Raw genomic sequence first — 12,584 nt, 5'->3', positions numbered from 1 at the left:
ACGAGGTGTTACATTAACAATACCAACTAACTTGAGACAGCCAAGACGTTGAAGTATACCTTAAGTCTGTCATGTGATGCAATAACAGGTTTTAGCATTTTTGCATTTCCTGCTTCGTCAAACAAGCTCAAGCCACAGCACACAGCGCTGATGCATCGGAACAGAGGTGGATTTTAAAGCGACTGAATCAACGAGCTGAGACTACTTTTTGAAGAAACTGAAAACATACCTCTCGTCGAAAAATGTGCTATTTAGTTAATTTATTTATTTATTGAATTTGCAAATGGCAGACTACATACATGGGAATAAATATAAAAGGCTTGAAGTTTGCTTGCATTGGGTTGCATACATTTAATTGTGATTACAGACTTTTCTGCCGTGTTGCTTTCTTCTTAGATGTGGTCTCAGGTTCGGTTGAGCCGATTTGTCTCTGTGGCGCAATTGGTTAGCGCGTTCGGCTGTTAATCGAAAGGTTGGTGGTTCAAGCTCACCCAGGGACGATGTTTTTGCATTTCTTAATCACATTAGAAAATGGCAATCTCATACGTTGTTATTTCTTCCAATTAAACAGAACAAAAAAAAAACGCTCTATTTTTCAGTTCAAAATAATACAAAACAAAAATAGTCTTGCTATTTGCCGAAACCCGAGATCGAACCAGGGACCTTTAGATCTTCAGTCTAACGCTCCCCCAACTGAGCTATTTCGGCTTGACAAGATTTGCGTTTTTTGTCACCCCAGTAAACCTGTGTATTATGAGAAACGATCAACAGCTCGGCAACAATAGAATCCAATGCCTTTACAAATGCGTTTCGAAACACTTAAGTTTTCACCCAGATGCGGTTTTCAGCCGAAACGGGGGGATAAAACTGCCTATGATCAAAGTGGGCAGAAAAGTTGCATACTTTGCATACCGTATTGGGAGAAAAGAAAGCGGATCATCAAATTGATCAATGCTAATGTTAAAACAATTTAAGAACACTTTACATAGGCCTTGACTAATATAAAAATATAGTAATGTGATTTGCATTACGCAGGACTAGATTGAGCTTAAATAAAGACATTACATCTGAAAATAAATTGTGCTTACCCCCACTTACAAGGAAAGTGTCCAACTTTGTATTCGTACTCATAACGTGTTATAACATGTAAACAGCAATTGGAGAATGACGATGTCGATCATCCTAGCATGTTAAACGAGGGCATTTCTGATGTAAGCTTCTTCCACTAATATATCGTTTATACTGTTCTCAAAGGTCCGCATCCCAGCCTGAGACCTCGATCCAGTGGCCGACGGAGATGTTATTCAATTTAATATATTATTTTTAATATTTAAACAAGTTAAATACATGTTTGGACAAAATATTTTTTATTGACTTCAACGAGTAGTCTGTTTACAACCAAATGCAATCTGTGTTAGGAACGCTATTTTAGTCTGAATTAAAATGGAAATTAAAATGGTATTGCGTTCTGACAAGAGTTTGGTATCAGCTGTTGATTTCCTTGAAACAATCTTTTATAGTAAAATGAACACATTTATTCCTTTTAAGAATAAATAAAATTGAACTGTCAGAGGAGGATTTGAACCGACACCTCCACTTGGAGACCAGAACACAGAATTCTTTGGAAAGACAGAGTCCTTAAGTCTAGCGCCTTAGACCACTCGACCATCCTGACAAACTGCGTTCATTACAGCAGAAAACCGCATTATTTATTTCAGCACAGCCTAGGGTTGTCATATCAAGGCCCGATCGGGTTTATTACGCACATGCCAACTGTTGCTCCATGAATGATGTAATGACAAGTGTTAAAACAGAAACGGTTTGAAGCCAACCCACAAAAGTAAGACTATTTATTTCAATATCGTTATAACTATAAACGATGCACGCATTTTACAATAGCAATTGCTATATGACAACGACCAAAAAGTAATTTTGTTGCAATACTGTATACAGTGTGAACAGAATCAGATATTGCTCTGTTGCCTCGAAGAAACATCTACATTTTGTATTTAAAAAGGACGTCCAACGTGGGGCTCGATCCCAAAAGAGAGCGGAATGTTCATCAATGATCAAGAACAGCTACAGTGAAATAGCATTCAAGTCCCGCTTGGCGCTCAGAAGAAAACATTGTAACTCCTCGTTATGGTTAGCGAGACCAGACACTAGAAACGCATTTCATTAGAAACAAACTATAGAAATGATCCCTTAAAGTATAGTCTTAACAAATATGTGGGTAAAACAACTTCCCTACTCCCGGCATGATGGTGTCTGTTTCGGTTTCCTTTCTAGAATATTACTTGTTCATAGTAATGTTAATAATTGCCAATGCGTTTCAAACACAAAGCTCACGTTCTGACAAGTTTCCATAGTGTAGTGGTTATCACGTCTGCTTTACACGCAGAAGGTCCTGGGTTCGATCCCCAGTGGAACCACTTCAGTTTGTTTTTACAATATGACTCCCTGGTCAAGACAAGGTAGTTCTGGGTTTGGCCGATCATTAGATTGCGGATGTAAGGTCTCTGGTCCCATCGTAGAAGCAAGATAGTTTATTCACAAAAAATACATACACTTTTATTTATGTTTCTTTTGTTGGTAAATTAACCCAATACATTATTGCATTCTGTCACGTCATTAGATGAGCAAAGTCCCTTTGTGCCAGTGCGCATTCAGAGGAGACGCGCTGAGAAAATCCGTCATCTGTGTCACTCAGTACTGCCAGCTTTCCCTCGTTGGTGATATATTGGTCAGCATAGCTGCTTTCCAAGTAATTGACCCGAGACGATTCCCAGCCAGTACAACTGTGTTTATGCCCACGTTTCAAATAATAAACATCATAAAAGCAAATCGCATTGTTTTATGTTTTCTTTACTTTTAAGCTGAGAATCAAACACACTTCTGACAACTTCATAGCCCTGCTGACTACGAACAAATATTGAGTAGTCTGTTTCCCATGACCCTGGTGATACCGAGTGTTTTCCTAGTATCAGCATCGGAATTAGCATGCGTTTGGCATGCTTGCTGTGCACTCTAGCATTGCATAACAAGCATGCACTACGGCAGGAATTCGTGGCGCAACGGTAGCGCGTCTGACTCCAGATCAGAAGGTTGCGTGTTCAAATCACGTCGACGTCAAAGCCTTCTTTGTTTCTATTCCACACCATTTAATTTTGTAATGTGTTTGCAAATACTAGTTTGGAAGAATTTAATGTACAGCAAGTAATAATTGATACCTTTAAGCTGAACAGGCATTTAAGAATTAACAACGAAGACATAAAAAGGGACACAACACCAACAGAGTTCAAGCCCATCACCTTAACCACTTGGCCACGACTACTTGGTGCAACGTGCCAAGATCTATAAACACAGACCACATATATCACAGACCAAGAACAAATACACACACACTGTTTTAAATAAAACTGACGAAACCATAATCCCTGGTTTAGGAGGCCAGTGCCTTATCCTTTAGGTGACTTCCAGATGGATAGCAGTCAGCGAGACAATACACGACCAGAGGAATAAATGTGTTCATTTTACTATAAAGATTGTTTCAATGAAATCAACAGCTGATACCAAACTCTTGTCAGCACTCAATACCATTTTAATTTCTTTTTTAAATCGGACTAAAATAGCGTTCCTAACACAGATTGTATTTTTGTTGTAAACAGACTACTTGTTGAAGTCACTGAAAAATACTGTGTGTCCAAACATGTATTTAACTTGATTGTTTTAATATTCCAAATAACATATTACTTTGAAAAACATCTCCGTCGGCCACTGGATCGTGGTCTCAGGCTGGGATACGGACCATTGAGAACAGTATAAACGATCTATGACTGGAAGTAGCTTACATGAGAAATGCTCTCGTTAAACATACTAGGATGATCGACTTCGGCATTCTCCAACTGCTGTTTACATTTTCTAACACGTTATGAGAACGAATACAAAGTTTGACCCTTTCCTTGTAAGTGGGGGTAAGCACAAGTTATTTTCAGATGTAATGTCTTTATTTAAGCACAATCAAGTCCTGCGTAGTGCAAATCACATTACTATATTTTTTTTTATATTAGTCAAGTCCTATTGAAAGAGTTCTTAAATAGTTTCAACATTATCAATGATCAATTTGAAATTTGCTTATTGATTTAAACCAGTATGAGATGCACACTCAAAATGTGTCCCCTTCCTTCAACAACCCCCTGACTGAAGATTGGAGTGGTCATCACTAGCAGCCAGCAGGTGCCCGAAAACAACACTCATTGTCAGCTCGGTGCTGAGAAGTGGCAAGCTCTACTTCATTAATATGATACAATGACTGGGCAACAACGAGGTGTTACATTAACAATACCAACTAACTTGAGACAGCCAAGACGTTGAAGTATACCTTAAATCTGTCATGTGATGCAATAACAGGTTTTAGCATTTTTGCATTTCCTGCTTCGTCAAACAAGCTCAATCCACAGCAGACAGCGCTGATGCATCGGAACAGAGGTGGATTTTAAAGCGACTGAATCAACGAGCTGAGACTACCTTTTTGAAGAAACTGAAAACATACCTCTCGTCGAAAAATGTGCTATTTAGTTAATTTATTTATTTATTGAATTTGCAAATGGCAGACTACATACATGGGAATAAATATAAAAGGCTTGAAGTTTGCTTGCATTGGGTTGCATACATTTAATTGCGATTACAGACTTTTCTGCCGTGTTGCTTTCTTCTTAGATGTGGTCTCAGGTTCGGTTGAGCCGATTTGTCTCTGTGGCGCAATTGGTTAGCGCTTTCGGCTGTTAATCGAAAGGTTGGTGGTTCAAGCCCACCCAGGGACGATGTTTTTGCATTTCTTAATCACATTAGAAAATGGCAATCTCATACGTTGTTATTTCTTCCAATTAAACAGAACAAAAAAAAAACGCTCTATTTTTCAGTTCAAAATAATACAAAACAAAAATAGTCTTGCTATTTGCCGAAACCCGGGATCGAACCAGGGACCTTTAGATCTTCAGTCTAACGCTCCCCCAACTGAGCTATTTCGGCTTGACAAGATTTGCGTTTTTTGTCACCCCAGTAAACCTGTGTATTATGAGAAACGATCAACAGCTCGGCAACAATAGAATCCGATGCCTTTACAAATGCGTTTCGAAACACTTAAGTTTTCACCCAGATGTGGTTTTCAGCCGAAACGGGGGGATAAAACTGCCTATGATCAAAGTGGGCAGAAAAGTTGCATACTTTGCATACCGTATTGGGAGAAAAGAAAGCGGATCATCAAATTGATCAATGCTAATGTTAAAACAATTTAAGAACACTTTACATAGGCCTTGACTAATATAAAAATATAGTAATGTGATTTGCATTACGCAGGACTAGATTGAGCTTAAATAAAGACATTACATCTGAAAATAAATTGTGCTTACCCCCACTTACAAGGAAAGTGTCCAACTTTGTATTCGTACTCATAACGTGTTATAACATGTAAACAGCAATTGGAGAATGACGATGTCGATCATCCTAGCATGTTAAACGAGGGCATTTCTGATGTAAGCTTCTTCCACTAATATATCGTTTATACTGTTCTCAAAGGTCCGCATCCCAGCCTGAGACCTCGATCCAGTGGCCGACGGAGATGTTATTCAATTTAATATATTATTTTTAATATTTAAACAAGTTAAATACATGTTTGGACAAAATATTTTTTATTGACTTCAACGAGTAGTCTGTTTACAACCAAATGCAATCTGTGTTAGGAACGCTATTTTAGTCTGAATTAAAATGGAAATTAAAATGGTATTGCGTTCTGACAAGAGTTTGGTATCAGCTGTTGATTTCCTTGAAACAATCTTTTATAGTAAAATGAACACATTTATTCCTTTTAAGAATAAATAAAATTGAACTGTCAGAGGAGGATTTGAACCGACACCTCCACTTGGAGACCAGAACACAGAATTCTTTGGAAAGACAGAGTCCTTAAGTCTAGCGCCTTAGACCACTCGACCATCCTGACAAACTGCGTTCATTACAGCAGAAAACCGCATTATTTATTTCAGCACAGCCTAGGGTTGTCATATCAAGGCCCGATCGGGTTTATTACGCACATACCAACTGTTGCTCCATGAATGATGTAATGACAAGTGTTAAAACAGAAACGGTTTGAAACCAACCCACAAAAGTAAGACTATTTATTTCAATATCGTTATAGCTATAAACGATGCACGCATTTTACAATAGCAATTGCTATATGACAACGACCAAAAAGTAATTTTGTTGCAATACAGTATACAGTGTGAACAGAATCAGATATTGCTCTGTTGCCTCGAAGAAACATCTACATTTTGTATTTAAAAAGGACGTCCAACGTGGGGCTCGATCCCAAAAAAGATCGGAATGTTCATCAATGATCAAGAACAGCTACAGTGAAATAGCATTCAAGTCCCGCTTCGCGCTCAGAAGAAAACACTGTAACTCCTCGTTATGGTTAGCGAGACCAGACACTAGAAACGCATTTCACTAGAAACAAACTATAGAAATGATCCCTGAAAGTATAGTCTTAACAAATATGTGGGTAAAACAACTTCCCTACTCCCGGCATGATGGTGTCTGATTCGGTTTCCTTTCTAGAATATTACTTGTTCATAGTAATGTTAATAATTGCCAATGCGTTTCAAACACAAAACTCACGTTCTGACAAGGTTCCATAGTGTAGTGGTTATCACGTCTGCTTTACACGCAGAAGGTCCTGGGTTCGATCCCCAGTGGAACCACTTCAGTTTGTTTTTACAATATGACTCCCTGGTCAAGACAAGTTAGTTCTGGGTTTGGCCGATCATTAGATTGCGGATGTAAGGTCTCTGGTCCCATCGTAGAAGCAAGATAGTTTATTCACAAAAAATACATACACTTTTATTTATGTTTCTTTTGTTGGTAAATTAACCCAATACATTATTGCATTCTGTCACGTCATTAGATGAGCAAAGCCCCTTTGTGCCAGTGCGCATTCAGAGGAGACGCGCTGAGAAAATCCATCATCTGTGTCACTCAGTACTGCCAGCTTTCCCTCGTTGGTGATATATTGGTCAGCATAGCTGCTTTCCAAGTAATTGACCCGAGACGATTCCCAGCCAGTACAACTGTGTTTATGCCCACGTTTCAAATAATGAACATTATAAAAGCAAATCGCTTTGTTTTATGTTTTCTTTACTTTTAAGCTGAGACTCAAACACACTTCCGACAACTTCATAGCCCTGCTGACTACGAACAAATATTGAGTCGGCTGTTTCCCATGACCCTGGTGATACCGAGTGTTTTCCTAGTATCAGCACTCTAGCATTGCATAACAAGCATGCACTACGGCAGGAATTCGTGGCGCAACGGTAGCGCGTCTGACTTCAGATCAGAAGGTTGCGTGTTCAAATCACGTCGAGGTCAAAGCCTTCGTTGTTTCTATTCCACACCATTTAATTTTGTAATGTGTTTGCAAATACTAGTTTGGAAGAATTTAATGTACAGCAAGTAATAATTGATACCTTTAAGCTGAACAGGCATTTAAGAATTAACAACGAAGACATAAAAAGGGACACAACGCCAACAGAGTTCAAGCCCATCACCTTAACCACTTGGCCACGACTACTTGGTGCAACGTGCCAAGATCTATAAACACAGACCACATATATCACAAACCAAGAACAAATACACACACACTGTTTTAAATAAAACTTTTTTTTGGCATTTTTGCATCGTCTGCTTCGTCAAACAAGCTCTAGCCACAGCACACAGCGCTGCTGCATCGGGACACAGAGGTGGACTTTAAAGCAACTGAATCAACGAGCTGAGACTACTTTTTGAAGAAATTGAAAACATACCTCTCGTCAAAATATTTGCTATTTAGTTAAATTATTTATTTTTTGAATTTGCAATTGGCTGACTACATTGCCGTCAATCTGAATTGCTCATATCAAGTTGCGTTGTAGCCTATGAGAATCGCTGGCATAGCTCAAGGGGAATTAGCTCAAATGGTAGAGCGCTCGCTTAGCATGCGAGAAGTAGCGGGATCGATGCCCGCGTTCTCCAAATAGTTTTAATGTGTCTGCGTATTTAGTCCCAACGCATTATGGAGATAAATACAAAGTGTGACAATTCTTTGTAACAGAGACGCCCGCCCTACATGTGTATTTTAAAGCACAGTCTCCTAATTTGTAATATTCCCCAGGCTGAAAAACTGCATTGCGCCCTCCATCGTATGCCTTCCGAGAAGCACAAAGGGAGATTTTTTATATATATTTTTTTAACAATGGAAGAGTTTGTGTTATTTGGGAATAATTATAAATGGCTTGAAATAACGCCTTGGCTGTGACTTATTGCTTTTATAAAACGGCTACACCAATATTTGTAACGTTAGTCACTTTTTGAGATCTAGTCAGCTATGTATAACTATGCTAAGCTCCGCTAGCAAATCGACTAGCCGTCCTGTGCTAGCTAGCTAGCTGGGTTACTAAAAAAAAAAAAAAAAATCAGCTCAAACATTTCCCAGGTCGCGTCTCTCTCTCTCTCAATTCAATTCAATTCAAAGGTGCTTTATTGGCATGACCATTATTCACAGTATTGCCAAAGCAATGTACACACAGTACATCATCTGAACATTAAATAGACAATAACACTGATGAGAATAATAATAATAATAATAATGGTAAACAAATATAAATAATAACCACGTTATTAATAAGTTAACAATAACAACAATGAAATAAAACAAGACTTGAACTAATGTAGAGTGCTCACTGTTTGTCCCTCAGGCTGTGACAGGCAGCTGTGTACTGGGCTGCCAGTTGGACACAGCTGGACTCCTCTCCGAGGAGGATTGGGAGTTTTTGAGAGTCTGGCAGGTCTGGGAATGTTTTGCAGAGATTTTTTTTTTTATTTGTGGGAAGAAAGTTTCCCTTATTTCTGTGTATTTTGTACACTGCAGTGAAAGTGCATCTCTGTCTCTACTTGTTGGAGTTGACAGTGATGACACAGCTGGTCCTCTTTGGGCAGCCAGGTCTGCCTGTGTCGGCCTGTTTCTATGGCCAGGCTGTGCTCACAGAGCCTGTATTTGGTTAGGATCTGCCTCTGCTTGTTGTCTTTCACCCTTCTCAGGTATTCAGCCAGGGTGTAGTGTCTTTTTAGGACTCTAATTTGCTTTGTGTTTTTGTGTGTGTGTCCCAATAGGTGAGGTAGTTTTGTTTGTGTTGTGTTATAATTTGGTTCACTCGAATTGTCTGTGTTGGAGCAGTGCTGTCCTGAGGCTGGTTAGTGTTAGTGTGTGTTAGTGCAGTGAGCTTCAGGACCAGCTGGCTGAGGGGACTCTTCTTTTGGCTCAGTTCTTGGTACTGCAGGGCTTTACTGTGGTAGGAGTTTGGGTTGCTTTGTTTTAGATGAAACCAAAATTTAATTGCTCTTTTTTGTATTGAGATCAATAATGGATATTGACCTAGTTCTGCCCTGCACACGTTGTTTGGTGTTTTTCTCTGTATTTGCAGGATGTTTTTGCAGAACTCTGTGTGCAGGGCTTCTATTGGGTGTTTATCCCATTTAGTGTAATCCTGCTCTGTGAGCGGACCCCACACTTCACTGCCATAGAGGGCAATGGGTCTGATAACACTTTCAAAAATTTTGAGCCAAATTCTAATGGGGAGTTTTATATAAAGCTTTTTCTTTATGGAATAGAAAGCCCTGCGGGCCTTCTCTCTTAGTGCATTCACTGCCGGGTTAAAGCTACCTGATGCGGTGTAGTGCATGCAGTGTTCTATTGTGGTGTGGTGTAGTGTGAAGATGTATCTACTTTCCTGATATCTGGGTTTTTTTCTGAAATATCATGATTTTAGTTTTGTTCATGTTTACTGCCAGGGCCCAGGTCTGACAGTACTGCTCTAGCAGTGACAGGCTCTGCTGCAGCCCCTGCTCTGTGGGCGACAGCAGGACCAGGTCATCTGCGTAGAGCAGGAATTTAATTTCAGTATCAAGCAGAGTGAGGCCAGGGGCTGCAGATTGCTCCAACACTGTGGCCAATTCATTGATGTAGATGTTGAACAGTGTTGGACTCAAACTGCACCCCTGTCTCACTCCACGCCCCTGTGAGAAGAATTGTGTTCTTTTATTGCCAATCTTTACACCACATTTATTTTCCGTATACATTGATTTAATTGTGTCATAGGTTTTACCTCCTACACCACTTTGGAGGAGTTTATAAAATAATCCTTCGTGCCAGATTGAATCAAAAGCCTTTTTGAAATCTATAAAGCAAGCAAATAATTTATTTTTATTTTGGTTTACATGTTTGTCTATTAGGGTGTGTAGGGTGTAAATATGATCAGTAGTGCGGTGTTTTGGAAGGAAGCCAATCTGACTCTTACTCTCTCTCACTCACTCACTCACTCACTCACTCACTCTCACTCTCTCTCTCTCTCTCTCTCTCTCGCTCTCTCTCTCTCTCTCTCTCTCTCTCTCTCTCTCTCACACACACACACTCTCTAATTTTTTAAAAAAAATAAGATACGATACTACAGGATTAAATACAGTAAAATCGGGAGCAGATAAGTGCAAGTTAAAGTGCATTAAGGGCAGAGTGCTATATTGTCCAGAAGGGGAGAGCTGAGTTTTACAGGTCCTGTCTGAAGAGGTGTGTCTTGAGGAGGTGCCAGAAGGTGGTCAGAGACTGGGCAGTCCTGACATCTGTAGGAAGGTCGCTCCTCCACTGCGGGGCGAGGGTGGAATCTGCAGTATCAGTAGTGTATCCTACAGATGTCAGGACTGCCCAGTCCCTGACCACATTCCGGCGCCTCCTTAAGACTCACCTCTTCAAACAGCACCTGTAGAACTCCTCTGTTTGTATCCTGGGACACTATCACCCTTCATTTAAATGTGCTTTATTTTGCTCTTATCTGCATTTAATCCTGTACTTCAGAATACTGTATTCTGTCAAGTGTTTAACCTGTAGTATTTTGTATTTAATCATATCCTGATGTAACTATCACTATTTAATCATATCCTGATGTAACTATCACTTTTATCTGCTGTATTATTGAATTATGGTTTGTCACACTTGAACAAAAGTTATTGTATTTCTTGCTCTTATTGTATTACTTGTATTGCAACACTTGAAATGTATTTGCTTACGATTGTAAGTTGCCCTGGATAAGGGCGTCTGCTAAGAAATAAATAATAATAATAATAAAAATAATAATAATAATAATAATAATAATAATAATAATAATAATAATAATAATAATAATAATAATAGTTACTTTGAAAGACACTAAACCAGTTTAAAGCATTCGTTAGTTAAACCAAAACCAGTGTATAAAGTGTTTTTGTAAGACAAATAAAACACAAATGCACCGAGATTTGAACTCAGCTCGCTAGATTCAGAGTGCTAACCATTACACCATGAAACCACCCATACAGTTCCCCCATTGCAGGGACTCTCGTCAATGTTTCGTCAAAACACCAAACAGCACAAACTGCACTACACTCTGTGACCACAAGAGGGAGAGAGAGAGCGTAATAAAATGATGCTCTTTAATCCAGAGCAGTGGTTCTTAACCTGGGGTCCTCAGAGACAGTCCAGGAGGTCCACAGGAAAACAACTTGAAACTTTTCACTCAACATTAATAATGTGCAAAATCAAAATGTTTGCTTCTTGAATTGATTTGATTTCACAAAGTTTATGATGGATCTGTTAACCTGCAGCTCTGATTTTAATATTTTACAATTAATAATTATTTATACTGTGTAACAAAGCTACATAATCACAGCCGTGGCTAAGATGAATGGTTTGAGAGAAGGGAGAAGAGAGAGAAATAGCTGTGTTTGTACAAACTCAACACAAAGAAAACTATATTCTATTTTTTCGTTTTGCTTGCAAGATCAACTTTTTTCAGTTTTTTTTCTGAATGGCAAAGAAACTGCATCAGCTGAAAATGAGTTTAAACATAAGTGCACTGCTTGACTACAAGTGGCTGTTGTGCCAAGGAAGACAATTTGCAAAGAAAAGACACTTTGCATTGGCAGCACATGCTTCAGTGCTCTAGGAGCGTTTATAGCCCTGTGAGTTTAACAAGTTGTCTGAATTTAACCTGTCTGGTCAGGCTCTGAAATGGATGGAGTCTGACTTGTTAGATAGAAAACAAAGTGTTAAAATAAGCAATAGTGAATCAGCGTTTAGGATCTGTACTATGGGGGTCCCACAGGGATCTATATTTGGGCCTTTGTTATTTAGTCTCTACATTAATGATCTACCTTTGGTCTGTCCAGAAGATCAACCACAAGAGGAGACTGTAGTGTCTTGACATCACACTACGTTTGCACAAACAGCTTGCTCAATTAAGGGTGCCATGTTCTGGAATACGCTACCAGACTTTATGAAAAGTATATCAGACTACAAGAGTTTTTTTAATAGAACTGAAAAAATGGTTGAAACAGGACCAACTTTGTGACCATGTCTAGTCACCCTCCATTTGTTGACATTAAATAATAATAATTAAATGTTTGAGAGCTGCCCTTCATGGCAACAGAATCCACAACAACAATGACTTTTATCAGCATCTTCATCTGGG

The 12,584-nt window shown here is 39.1% G+C and overlaps 6 non-coding genes across 6 annotated transcripts; 3 read left to right on the top strand and 3 right to left on the bottom strand.

Moving 5' to 3' along the window:
- Positions 1-2,007: 2,007 nt before the first annotated feature.
- On the bottom strand, positions 2,008-2,220 carry LOC131705484 (small nucleolar RNA U3). Its single transcript, XR_009310437.1, has one exon. It is a non-coding gene; the product is annotated as a small nucleolar RNA U3 (small nucleolar RNA).
- Positions 2,221-2,359: 139 nt separating this feature from the next.
- On the top strand, positions 2,360-2,432 carry trnav-uac (transfer RNA valine (anticodon UAC)). Its single transcript has one exon. It is a non-coding gene; the product is annotated as a tRNA-Val (tRNA).
- Positions 2,433-4,749: 2,317 nt separating this feature from the next.
- On the top strand, positions 4,750-4,823 carry trnan-guu (transfer RNA asparagine (anticodon GUU)). Its single transcript has one exon. It is a non-coding gene; the product is annotated as a tRNA-Asn (tRNA).
- Positions 4,824-4,958: 135 nt separating this feature from the next.
- trnaf-gaa (transfer RNA phenylalanine (anticodon GAA)) lies at positions 4,959-5,031 on the bottom strand. The gene has a single exon. It is a non-coding gene; the product is annotated as a tRNA-Phe (tRNA).
- Positions 5,032-6,330: 1,299 nt separating this feature from the next.
- On the bottom strand, positions 6,331-6,543 carry LOC131705453 (small nucleolar RNA U3). Its single transcript, XR_009310408.1, has one exon. It is a non-coding gene; the product is annotated as a small nucleolar RNA U3 (small nucleolar RNA).
- Positions 6,544-6,682: 139 nt separating this feature from the next.
- Positions 6,683-6,755, top strand: trnav-uac (transfer RNA valine (anticodon UAC)). Its single transcript has one exon. It is a non-coding gene; the product is annotated as a tRNA-Val (tRNA).
- Positions 6,756-12,584: the final 5,829 nt, after the last annotated feature.

This window comes from Acipenser ruthenus, chromosome 35 (genome assembly GCF_902713425.1).
Source record: "Acipenser ruthenus chromosome 35, fAciRut3.2 maternal haplotype, whole genome shotgun sequence".
NCBI classification, from domain to species: domain Eukaryota; kingdom Metazoa; phylum Chordata; class Actinopteri; order Acipenseriformes; family Acipenseridae; genus Acipenser; species Acipenser ruthenus.
The sequence above is the reverse complement of the archived record's forward strand: the minus strand, read 5'-3'. Positions and strand labels throughout refer to the sequence as shown.